This window comes from Argiope bruennichi, chromosome 10 (assembly GCF_947563725.1).
Source record: "Argiope bruennichi chromosome 10, qqArgBrue1.1, whole genome shotgun sequence".
In the NCBI taxonomy this organism is placed as follows: Eukaryota; Metazoa; Arthropoda; class Arachnida; order Araneae; family Araneidae; genus Argiope; species Argiope bruennichi.
In genome coordinates, this window is record NC_079160.1 from 8,472,448 (window position 1) to 8,486,535 (window position 14,088).

A 14,088-nucleotide genomic window follows, 5' to 3' on the forward strand; every position below is an offset into this window, starting at 1 on the left:
ATTTTTTGCAAATATCGGCGGATAAAGGATACTTTGATTGGTTCGGCCGGCCAACCAATCAAAATATCCTTTGATTCTTAGAAAGCATTTGATCACTGTGTCTGATCACCATGGTGATCAATATGCCTATAGGAAAAAATATGACGCTCTTTCATGATTAGCAGGAATTTAAATTTCTAAACCTTGCCTAACGCATTAAAATATCGGATTTGTTGAGAAAAAGTGAATGGATGCGACGAATGTTAAGTTAGTCTTTTTCCTTCAGTAATAAGAGGCTTATTTTTTAGAAGCATTAGATCCTCTAAAAACATTTCTTCTAAATTATTAATATTATTCTAATTTCCACTACACATTGAAAAAGTTTTATTATGAATTTCCAACTGAAATTAATTCTATCGGTATACTATAAAATATGTAAATATGTTGATTTTCTTTAGTTACATTTTAAGAATCAAAGCTTGCATTAAATTTTGCAAGTTTATCAATTTTATGCTAAGCCAATGTTTCACTTTAAAAACTGAGTTTCTTCTTATGCTTATTACATAAAGTAACAAAAGATAATTTATTTTGTTGCCTGTTCCGAGTTCTTAATTGAATGCATTTATATTCTTCTTATGTTGTGATAATATTGTAAATTATCTGATTTTTGTATATTAAACGCAAATAAAGTGTGCATTTTGAATTCTATTTTGTTTTTAATTACCAAATGTTCTAGTCTCTTTTCTAATTTTTTGATAATTTAATATTTCCTAGAAACGACTCCTCCTAACAAATTCGTAAACTGAATTCAAGTTTGTACATGCATCCAAGTCTTTTTAATTTGAATCTATTCAGCATTTTTTAAAGTAGAAATTCATGAGATGAATTACTAGTTTCTATCCTGTTCCTGAAATCATTTTGTTTCAATTTAAATATAATAGAACATAAGTATAATATTAGAAATTAGTCATTCTCTAGAAATACAGAAGCTGGCTAATTGAAATCTTGCTCTGGTTCTTTACAACATTGCGTTCATTTAGATTTCAATGTCTTGAATTCGGATTTATCGTCATTCGAATTTGAAGTTAATTTTGAACTCTCTGCATGTTCCTTTCCGATTGCAAGTGAAGTTTTGAGATCTGTAACTTCGGGAAAAAATAATTCGCATTTTAAAATCTCGGACCGAGCTATATGTGAATACATTATTTTTTAAAGTTCCATCTCACTATCATTGCTCATTTTGTATATTAACACACTGCGTACGGCACTCTGCGCGCTCCAAGGGACCCGCACATTTTTGGATGCTCTAGAACAGAGGTTCCCAAACTTTTTTTTCTCGTGGACCACTTTCAAAGTTTTACTATTTTCGGTAGACCCCATCTGCTACATTTCTACTGTATTCCCAAAACTCCTAAAAAATATCACCCTAAATTGGGGGTGTTAAGAAAAAAAAAGTAGCACATTTTCTTGTGTCCTATTTATTAAAATAATACTTGTGGTTATACAAAACTATAAACATTTATTATTACAAACAATCAACAATGAATTCTGAAATGTAAATCAACAATAAAAAAAAAAGTCATACTTTTAATGAGACGGATGTACTTGACGAATTGACAGCAAATTATCAATATTTGGCTTCAGTTTTGTAAGAAGAAATCTCAAACCTCCCCGTTCTATGATGTTCAATCTGCTCTCTCCCCCTTTTTTTTTTAACAGGTTGGTTACGGCACTAAAACTTCTTTCGACAAGATATGACGATGGAAACACTATCAAAAAATTTTCTCGCAATTACCCACAGCCCAGGATATTTTTCGGGGATTTCTGCCTGCAGCCAAAATGTTTGATAGCTTTTTTTTAAATTTCACCTTCAGTTCCTCGTTGGTGCTGAGCTCAAGTAGCTCCTCTTGTAATACCACATTCACTTCTTCTGTTTCATCAAATGGGGTTATGATCCATGGTGGTATTTCCATCGTCAGAATATCTTCAAATCTATTTTTGAAGTCATCATGTAGGGTATTTAAATGTTGAGCGTATGTCTGAATATCCTCAAGACATTCTGCGACTGGGAGAATTCTAATATTTTGCTTCATTAATTTCAATTTACCAAGAAAAGCCGGAATCACACCCTTTGTTTTTATTAAATTAAGGCTGCCCCCTTGTAACTGCAAGTTAACGTCATTGAATTTTATGAAAAAATCTTAAGTACGCAATGTCCGCTTTATATTTCATCAGATTTTCTTTTAAATCTGGTGCTTTAGTTTCCAGACACTCTATCACTGATTCGAAAAGCGAGTAAAATCTCGATAAGCATGCACCTTTCGACAACCAGCGTACTTCAGTATGTAAGAGCTGTCGTTGGAAATCTTCATTTTCATCGCACAATAGTGCAAATAAATGGGTATTCAAAGCATTGCTTCTTATTTTATAACTGCGTTAATCACAAATTGAAGCGATTGGTGCAATCTATCACTCATTTTTCGCTACAAGGTGTTGTCGGTGGATGACACAGTGAATTGCAATTAATCCTGGTATTATTCTTTTAAGATGGCTTATATACCCACGATATCGCCCGAACATGGCAGGAGCTTCATATGCTGCCACCGAAATAATGTTTGTAAATGGAATAGATTTGTCTGTAAAAAAAAATCACTCGGGACATTAAATATTGATTCGCCTTTAGTGTCCGACTTCAAAGTTTTTGCGAATAGCAGCTCTTCATGGATTTCTTCGTCCATATCAAATCTAAGATATGCCAATAATAATGCTTCATTACCAGGCAAAGTAGATTCGTCCAATTGAATAGAAAAATGAGTGGTTTGCAGATAATCACACAAGCTTTCTATATTAGAGCTCATTTTATCAATACGTCTTTGTACAGTGTTGTTACTTAAAGGAATTCTTTTGAGTACGTCAAATGGAGGTTTGTGCAGAACAGTTTTTAAAACCTCTTCAATAGCGAGTAAAATTAACTCTTCTCCGATGGTGTGCGGTTTTCCAGATTTCGCTATAAGCAACGAAATATTGTAAGATGTCCGCAAGCCATCATCGTTACTTTGAGACATTGAAGCAAACATACTATTTACGGTAGGTCTCTTTTCATATTCTTCATTCAATGTTTGAAAGTATTTCAGATCTTTACCTATTTTTTCAGGATGACACCTTCTTAGGTGGTCTTCGAGCTTCGATGGTTTCAGAGAGTCATTGCTTAGAACTTTGTTGCATAAAAGACACAGCAATCGTTTGTCTGCCGTTGATGGAAGAAAACCAAATTTCAAATAATCAACACTGCACTATCGACATTTCTTCTTAGATTCAGCCATTTTCCGTATCAGTTGTGACCTGTAAAAAAATGTTTGTTTTTGAGGCGAATTTACAAGAATATGGCTATTATAACACAACAGAATAGAATTATTGCAATAAAAAAAACAAAATGTCCGCGGAAACACCGCTGTTTTAATTAATGCCGTCGTCGTGTAAATAAATATTTTTAAACAAGAGTACCTAGGAACCTAAAGTTTAATCTTCCCTGGCTTTTTGTTCTTTTATAGAAGTTTTGAATAATCTCTAGTATTTAATTTTTACTACATAACTACCTACTACACTCAAATAGCAAAACAAATATAATATGATTGATAAATTACAATATACAATAAAAATATGTATAACAAATAGGCAGATACTTACTTTTTCCGGCACTGCAAACACTGACATCGATTCACTCAGTCACACTTTTATGTTCAAAATCCCGGAAACAAATGAGTAACGTTTTGTTCTTGGCATTCGTATTTATACTAATGTAGATTGCAAGCACAGCGCAAGTTGCATTTCATCCCTTTGTAGGTCTAAACAAGCATCCCGGACGAGCGGTCGCACGGGCGGCACTTTGCAAGTCCTGACATGTTGTGTACACTTCTACTATTATCCATTGTTCTATTGAATTCTGTCTTTGAACTGAGTCTCGAATATTTTTGAGTACCTACCTAGTGAATGAGGCTACCTGCCTACGTTGATAGGTAAATCCAAGCCAAAATGTTTGTTCTTTATTATGAAAACCAGAATTTTTCGTGGACCCCCCACTTACAACTTGTGAATCCCTGTTTTTTTTTCACGTCTACGTGGACCCCCGTGTGGTCTCCGATGGGCCCCTGGGGGTCCACCTGTACCAATTTGGGAACATATGCTCTAGAAGCATGCTTGTCAAGCAATACGATGCATATATGCTTATGTTTAATTTGTATTTAGTATTATTATGCACATAAAGTTATCTTAAATATTACTATATATTTTGTATATAGTATATAAGATTTTTACATTTTAACTATTATTTGAGACTTGAAGAAAGCTTTAGAGTGTGATATTCGGTAAAGCATGTTTTATTGTGCAATGGTGTTCAGTACGATTTGCAGCAGTATCTTATTTTTAAGGATTGTTCAAGAGTTTTCTCGTTTCGCGTCCCATTTGTTTCGGAGCCCTCCCGAGTTTTCACGTGTTGCTTATCCCGTTTGCTATTGCTTCATACATGACAAAGGTATGAATTTAGAACGTACAAGTTTGTCCAAAAACCTACAAGTTCTGCAGCAAACACACATCTCGTGACTCGCATACAATGTGTTAGCATTTATTTGGAAATGGGTTGAATATTTCCTATTTACTATATTAAATTGGTTACTATTTAACTTTGTAAACTGTCTGCCATTTAAATTCTTGCCCTTTTATTTTTCTATTCTGGTTCTTTAGGTTTTGTCTGCAATTTGTATGTTGTGGTTAAATGGAATTTCTAATACAATAATAGAATTTTCACTCCTATTAGTTGCGAACCTCATATAATTACATTAAAGCTGTCCTGCTGTTTGTTAAGTCAAATTATTTGAAGATGACATTAGGGCTTTACATCTTGAAATCATTAAAATGATCATTGAATTTCTGAATTTGTTATTAGAAGTCTCTTTTATGGACTTAAAATTAGATAAAATTCAGATAGTAAGCGAACAGTGAAATTTTGGAACTTTAATTATGGTTTATTCTCTTTGCACACACACAATCACCGTGCACTTCAAATTTCTGGTATATGAATGGAATAGTTCCAGGATGAAAAATTCATTCCAGAATTCCATCTTTATCTGCATGGAGCATACGATTATGTATTGTATTTAGTGCAAGTAAATTCTTTTTTGAAAAGTCCCTAAACAGATGAAGATATAAAGATCGGAATATCATAACTTAGGATCTTTTGCTATCACTCACGGGAAGTTGAATGCCAAAGTCTGAATGAATTAAAAGCAACTCATTGAATGCTGTCAAAAATGCTCATTTTTATTAAAAAAATTCTTAAATAAAATATATTAAAAGAACTAAATTATTATATGAATGAAAATATATTAAAAAGCGGCACTTTTATATAACCTTAATCCAGCACTTACTATTAATAATTGTCGAATCATTTGTCATTTTCTCATCAGATTCGCAACAGTCTTCCAAGTTGGAATGTGTATCCATAACGAAGAAAAAAGAAATTAGAAATTAATACGTTTATCTCATTATAACTTATTTATAACAATGTTGAATCTTATAGAATTCCACGCCCCTGTGGGAATTAGAACAATATTTTGAGAACATGTTCCTGGAAATATGGAGTGCACAATTTAAAAAAATTTCTAAACCATTTCAAAGGAAGCGAAATGAAGATAAAGTATTGTGTATTTCGCGCAATTTCTTTGGAGCAAATCACCACACACAAAAAAAAATGTCTTTATATCATCTTGATAAACATGCTCCACTGTTTAATCATTTTTGCTTAACATCCTTTTTTACGCATTTGCTTTCTTTAAACATGTGTATTGATGCTTTGATTACGTATAAAAAAGGGCAAAAAGTTTAATATATGAAGGAAGAATGGCCATTAATTATTGCCTTTTTAACTGTTGCAATTTCCTTGATTTAATTTTACCTTATATTTCGACAATTTTGAAATTTTGGCGCGGGCAATTAATATAAATTTTTTTTTAAAATTTCCAAAGTATACGATTTTATTTTACATGTGGACTATGCTAATGAGTATTGCATTACGTATTGTATATTTTATATTACCACATTCAAAATTATTCTATTTAAAACTCATCAGTGGACCTTTTCTTTTCATTCTGCATTTTCTTAACAGAATTTCATTTCGACATTTCCTATTTTCAAATATTTAAATAAACCTCTAACTTTTCAAACAAATGGCCTTTTCTAACTTAACAAAAACGTTTCACATTATTTAACTTTTAAAATCTAGAATTCCTGTATGTTTTTCTTTTTAATCTTTCTTGCCACATCATCAGGTGCATTTAAGTACAAGGTGTCGGATATTTCATTGAACAATGTAGTAGGATCTTGAAAGGAAGCGGATCATGAAAACTGCATCGAGCCAAAAATATTTTCACAAAAACAAACAAATGAACACAGATAAACATTTTAAAAAATTGTTTATTTTTCGTAGCGGGAGTTGCGTTGGACTCTATGGAAATTATTTGCTTGGCATTACCAGAATATTCAATTGTGAGTGCCCCCCCTTTTTTTAAAGAATATGTGATATTAAGACATCTATGCATGTAATTCTATGATGTATTAAAAGCGAAATATTATATGAAACTTCAATAAAAAGTCTCAGATTTTAGTAAAAATTGAACAACTTTGTTAATTTTGTGAAAAGAATTAGCCCGACTTTGGAGCAGCCACAGAAATCTTTGATATGCAGTCATTTTCGTCAAAGAAGTAGTTTATCGCCAAATTTTAGCGAAATGGCCGACTGTGGCGCGAATGGCAGAAATAGCCTAACGGAAGCAAAAGCGCCACCGAAAAATTGCCAACGTCGCGAGGCGCCAAATGACTGTCTATGTTTTGCCCCGACTTTAATATTTATTCGGAAAACATGAAAAAAAAAGCATAAACGCACACTGAGATTAATTTAAGCAAGAAATTTAATTTTTATACAAACGAAACAACGGTGGTTCAATTATCAGTCATGAATAATTGAACCTATGCTTGTAAAAAAAAATACTAAAAAGTTATTTTACAGATGTGTATCATGAGTCTCCAGCATAAATTATTGCTTGAACAACAACCAACAAAATTATGAATAATAAGAATTTCTTCATATCATTAAGATGTCATTCTCGGGAAGTCTGACAGTCCGTAGTAATCCATTAGATTCAGAATGAAATGTAAATCATCTTAAAGAAAAATCTATATTAAACTATGACTTTTTTTTCAATGTGAAAGGCATTATCTAAAGTTGAATATGCAAATTTGAAAAAATATGCAATTAATATCTTACTAATGCATTTCCAAATGTAAACATTCAGTCTAACGGCATTTTCACATGAGGAACTGTATTATGGCAATTAATTAAGATGTGCAAAAAATATTTGCAAATTTAAGTTTAGAAAGGTTTTTGTCGGTTTTTATGGGGACCAAAAAGCGCAAAGAAAACATTACGCCAATTTAGCGATTTCAATCGTCAAACTATATAGCATAAAATTCGCACGCTCAAAATTTTTCATCATTAATAATAATGCATTTAAATATACATTTATAACTTAGCGAAACTTTTTCTTGGCGATTTTTGACCACGGTAAAAAGCAAATTGTACTTCAAATTATATCACAAGAAAAAAAAAGAAGATATATTAAGAAAAGTGACCAATATAATACACATAATGTAATAAGAAAAGAAAGTTTATCAGGAAATCAGAGATTCATTTGCGTGCATCATCAATAATAATAATAATTAAAAAAAATGGTCAAATATGAAATCGGTGTTTTCGGCACCAGAAAGGAGATATGACGCAAATGAAGAAATCGGCAGATTTGTTCTTTAAGGAAATACGCACCAACTTTTACTATGCAATTAATATTGTCATTTTGGTCCGTATACCGAATTTCCATCAATAAAAATATGTCAATCACTGTCTTCAAAAATATTACTTTCACTTCAAGGATATTAATTTTCAAACAAATAATTCCTTAATTTGCTGTTCTTGTTGCTAATCCTCAAAAGACTGGAGATCAACTCCAGTAGGATGTTGCCCGCCAAAAAATCTATAATAATAAAGGGATCGGATGTTAAGCTGCCTCCCTTAGAAAGTTCGATGCAACCCAGAATGTGATCCAGTGAAGCTCAATGGCCACAGCATTTGTTACAAATGGTATGAATTTTTACCATTTTCAAAAGAAAGGCACTTAAGGTGGGCACTTCTTAATCTAGCCAGAGCAAATTGGGAACTACGTTCACATTTGATTTCCAGCAGAGTGCAAGGGGTGTTCCCGTGTAACATTGGTGCGCAGATGGAATACGCCATATAAGATTAAGTAAGATTAGTATAGTTCTTGATAAGTAAACGACGAGTGAGTGGCCATTTCATTCTCACAACCTTCTTTGGCCAATCTTTCAGCGACCTCATTACCACTAATGTTTACGTGTGATGAGATCCATTGGAGTTGGACGTCGGGGTTCTAGATTATCCTCTTCAGTTTGAGCAGAATAGATATGCTGGTTGCACCGTTTGCAGATTACCAAAAACTAAGATGAACTGCGACTGTTGTTGTTTGTTGATTCCTCAATTTTGACTTTAGTAACAAAATACATCTTTGGTAGGACAACTGCTTCATATTCTTCACAATACACTTCACTGATAAATAATTTTTTTTTTCTAGACAATACCTTCCCTATGTCATCGGCAGTAAAAATAAACAGTTATTACAAATGTTTTATTTTTATGTTTGCAAACAGGATGAGAATATCTACAAAATGTTACAGTTTCGACACGATATCCGGTGATTCTCGTTCACTTTTAACTCAGAAGTTGTCTGACATCAGAAAACTAATACTTCTGTGTTAGCATATCTTTTAAATAGAAATATTTACTTTTGATTTTAAAAAATCTAATTGATTATTTATAATTCATTTTAAGGATTATTTTGGAACAAGTAAATCATGATGTCTTACAAAAAAAAAAAAAAACTTTTTATTTTAATCTGTCTGTTGGTAGATGCATATTCACGTTGAGTTCCGACGTTTTTGCACAAATTCGAGTTAATTAGATTTCGTCATGTACTGTACTGATTTGCGGAATTTGTGCTGTTTTACATGCGTTTAATTAAGTCAAACTTCTGTCTTTTTTGTGAAGATAGAATTAGTCTGTTTAATCCATTAATCTGCAATGAGATTCCAAGCACAACGTGTTCCTCTAGAAATCTGAAATTTTGTATAGATATATGCTACATGCAACAATACACAACTTTGTTTTGTCGTACTATATTCAGCCAAGCATTAATGTTGGTGCGAAACGTAGTTTAAATAGAAAATATTAATGATCCATAAAAAATTTTTGAAACTATAAATTAAATCATTTTCAGTATTTAGCAAGATTTCAATTTGTAGAGTGCATACGAATCGCATTTCATCGTTAACGGCAAAAGTACTGCTTATTTCAAAGTTTGAAAGAAATTGTGTTTTATTCAAATCAGATTCACATTCAATTACAATCCAGTGCATTGCAGTGGAAATATAGCTGGATCTGCAATCTTTACTTTCTTTTAACTTTTGAAATATATTTTGAAAGCTTCAAATTAAAACTGTTTTTTGTTGCTTAAAACTTTTCTTAAAAAGTGCTGAGACTTCCTTTTTCATCTTAAACGTGAAAATAGATAATTTATTGATTTTTTCTGCAATTATTTTATACGTGGTTATCAGTTGTATGTGAAATTAAAAGATGTAAGAAATTAAAAAGTCAATAAAAGCTCTGCCACATCATACAATGGCGTCCATTATAATAACATCCATTTTGTTTTGGCAAAATCTCATCTAGAATACTTTAGCATTTTTGATTACCAAAATTTTGGACATTAAGGAAATAAAAATTAAGAAATTTATAAGATTTCTGACATTTTAATTTTACTTTCCAGAATTATATTACATTAAACATAATTTTGAATGGGAAATCTTTGAGCATACGCTTGAATTTAAAAAGGCGAAAAATTATGAACTGTTTCATTCCTTTACATCATTTTCTTATTTCTTCTGAATATTCTGAAATATCATATATGAATAAAGCATAATATTAGGGCATTTAAATAGAATGAAAAGAAATTATTGGCCATCTTATATATAATTCTATATTTTCATTACTTCTCATTTAGCTGGATACTTCTTATTGCCAAGCAAAAATGTAAGTTTCAAATAACAGGTATTTGTTGTCAGCTAGTGAGTCGCCAAATTGAAATCGCACTTATAAAACGCAGCAAAATGAACGCAGCAAATGTTTTTCAGAACCTTCTTGTTTCCGGCACTGGCTTACTGTATTTGTAAGAGTCGGAGTAAGGAAAGCGCACTTTATTTTTCGTTGAGAAAAATGCTAAAGTATTGTTTTCTGCAAGAGTAATTGCAAATATTATTTTTCATTTCAAATTTTTCCTGCTTATAATAATTTTTCCTTCATTTTCCAATTTTTCTCGCTTTTTTCCTTTCCGCTTTTTATCGCACATGAGATATGATATTGACGATCCTCATACTGCTAAGTAAAAGTCTCTTTCATCGGTCCTTCGCGAAGAACGAGCTGGACGCTAATGTAATCAATCGAGTCTCTGAGATAGGATCTTATTTCCTTTCACGAGAAAAAAATTATTTTTACAAGGAACCCTTTCAAATATTTATAGCCGATGGAATAGCTGTTTTGCATAAACATAAATGCTTGCAAGAAGCACAGATAATTGCAAAAATGACAAATTATAAAATTAGTGATTATGCTGGCATCTTGGCTTATTAATACCCTGTTTGGCAGATTTACAAATAATTTGGCGATTGCTAGTATGAAGATTGAAACTTCAAACATTTAAAAACTTGAATTCCTTTTTTTTGTTTTTGTATCGAACTTTTGTTAAATTAAAACTATAAATTCTTTTTAAAACTAATTTAATGCATGGGCTCTTTAGGATTAGAAAATTTTTATATCAAAGTGCTATAACTCATCCATTTCAAAAGTGCTTATGTTTTATTTGGATGAATTATTTAAAATAAAATGGTTGATGACTGAATGTGAAAGAAAATATTAAAGCTTTTTTTGAAATTGTAATTTTTTTTTTGTTAATCAAAAATAGTGATTAAAAATGATATTTTGAATTCGGAAATTTCTTTGTCTTTCGCTGCCGAAACATGCCAAATTTTCCAATTGGTAGTTGAATATGTATCGCATCTTTTTTCCCTCTTGTATTGGAACTGTATGAAATGCCTTTGAATAACAAGTTTGCACTATTCTAGACTGTAACTAAGAGACAAAAGAAAACCTAACAAGGAATTTTGGTGCTTTCTGGCATTTTTAAAAATTTCTCTCTAAAATTTAGATACAGCTTTGAGTGAAAAATTTCTCACTCGCTCATTTTCTGTTTCATACCATATTTTCAATTCTATTAGTTCTATTTCTAGTTATTTCAATTCTATTCTGAGCAGCCGACATTTTACGTCTTTAACGCAAATTTAAATTTAATTCCTACTGCATTTCTAACAATTCAACGACTTATGTAAAATCTTATGTATACCTTTTACTTTTTGACTCGTGTTCTTTGAAACTGCAGATAAAAATTTAATACCGTATTAGCGTTTGAGCTTAAAATAGAGAAAAACATATCGACGGTCTTTTTAAAAATATACTCTTTCTCTTTGTTTCAAACTTTTTGGTCCGCAAACTAACTTTGATAAATACAATGACTTAAATTCCATCAGGCCTTTTTCCTGTTGTATTTCAGTAACACCTCCTCTAATAATTGTAAAATATGTGTATTAAAAAGCCATTCTTTGATATAATGTTTAAAGAAAAGATTCCGCAGTATTACTTATATTTTTTTCGGTTAATAGGTACTGTTCATTTTTTATTATGACACCGAATGCATGGATTTCTCAGTTTTTCAAAAGTTACATCTTTCCATAACCTTAAGAGATTTATGAAACATGCTGAAATATAACAGATGCCATACATTGCTGAGGATTGCAAATACACTAGGTTTGGAGGTTTAATTGTGTGTGTGTGGGGGATAATCATACATTTACATTGGAAATAATACGAGTGATTGATTGCAGTCCTTATTGCTGTCTGTAGGGCAACAGCTATGCCACATGTTTTGACTTCTTTGATACAGAGAGAGCTCCTGACGTTCGAAGGAGCACTGCATTGATTCGTTAGGGAATACGACGAAGTGGCCTTTTCAACCTCTAGAAAACCACTTTAATACTTCTTTTGAGTGGTGCTGCATCCCTTGTTATGCAATTTTCTCCATTTGCAGGTGTTCTTGCAAATATATAAAGGTCACTGTACAGCTGCAGATCGCCTCCTAACTCGGACAACTCCTCACAACACTTTCTCATACATTTCGACAGACGAGCACCACTTTGGGGACAGATCTGGATTAGAACTATTTTTTATTGGACGCCCGCTCCGTATCTGATTCTGTTGTACATCGTACCTACATCGAAGGTGAAAATACTAAACTTCCAACCCTTGCAAAATTTAGTTAAACTGTTCAGAATTTTTAAACATATATTTTCAAAATATTCAATCTTTATCAAGAGATTCTAACTAGTATCCAATCGTCAAGGTTGCAGCAGCAAAATCAAATATTGCTAGAAATTTTCTGCGCACAGCTTTCTTCTCAAAAATAACTTACCCGAAGAGTAACAGAAAAAGCGGAGTAAAAAACCAGACATAATGCATATTTATATAATCTGAAACAGTACATATATATACATACACAATAAAAGTTCATAAAAATATAGGAAGTTTATAATTGTGTATTCTTACAGAGACATTCATAATAATTAACATTAAAGCTATAAATAACAGTAAGCATCATAATTATTAGAAGAATACAGATCGAAAGCAAGAATCTACAAATATGTCTCTTAACATGATATTTCACAAATAATAAACATTTCTATGGAGACTAATTGATAAATCAACTGTTTTTAAAATAATTACTTATCGTTTCACACGGTTTGCCCCAAACACCACATTATATCATATTAATTTTTAAATTTCTTTCAAAGATATTAGCCATATAAAAGTTTATGTTCGTGCATTCACCAAAAGGTATTTTTACTATTACAACATTTTTTCTCAAATTAAAGAAAGAAAATATTTAAATTTGGAGGCAGGTAGTCTATTATAAAACATAACGTTAATTTCATTCACTTGTTTTTGCAGTTTCTCGAATTATTTTATGTAGGAAAATTTTTATTAAAAAAAGAGAATTAGACGACAAAAGATTTTTTAATTTTTAAAACATTTGTAATAAAGTTTAAATAATAGAAAAAAAACAGAAAAATAACCATAAGCATAATATTTACAATAGAAACCTGAAAGAATTATATCGAAGATAGCTTTGAAATTCAGTTTAAAATGTACTAATCTCAAAAATCGGTTTAAAATAAAAATTCTGTAATAACTGGAGCGAATGATGGAAACAAATTAATCTTTCAATAAGGAAATATTTATGGAAATTGAAGCGAGGAAAAATTTCTAAGTTATTCAAAAGTTTAAGTTTGTTTATTAATTGAAAATTACAAACTTATGGAAAATAAACAGCAGTTATTTCTTGGTATTAAACTTATATATTATCTATCTGTATGATAGGCAAACAAAGAGAGAAAGTATTTTAAGAATGTCCTATACTTTATTGATAAGTTTATTATTAATGTAGATGAAATAGGCCTCTAAAATAACAAGTGAAATTAAATATATATATATATATATATAATTATTACTCAATGTGAAAGGAGAAGGATAAAGTGCATGAGAATCTATTTTAAAGGAGATCATACTCAAATAATAATTGAAAATGTGCATTTCTTTCAGTTGAAGAGATTTAAAAGGCATTTTATGTAAGTGAAAATATTTATTAATTTAGCTTTATGCATTTGTATAAAATGTGAAAATATGTTTCTTTGATTGCAAAAAGGAGTGCGTTCAATAATAGGGATGATTGCGTATAAAATCTCAGTTCAAGTCATTATTCGCTCATTGAAAAGATTTGAAGATTTGGAGTATTAATTGCCATTCAATTATAATTTTAAGGCATT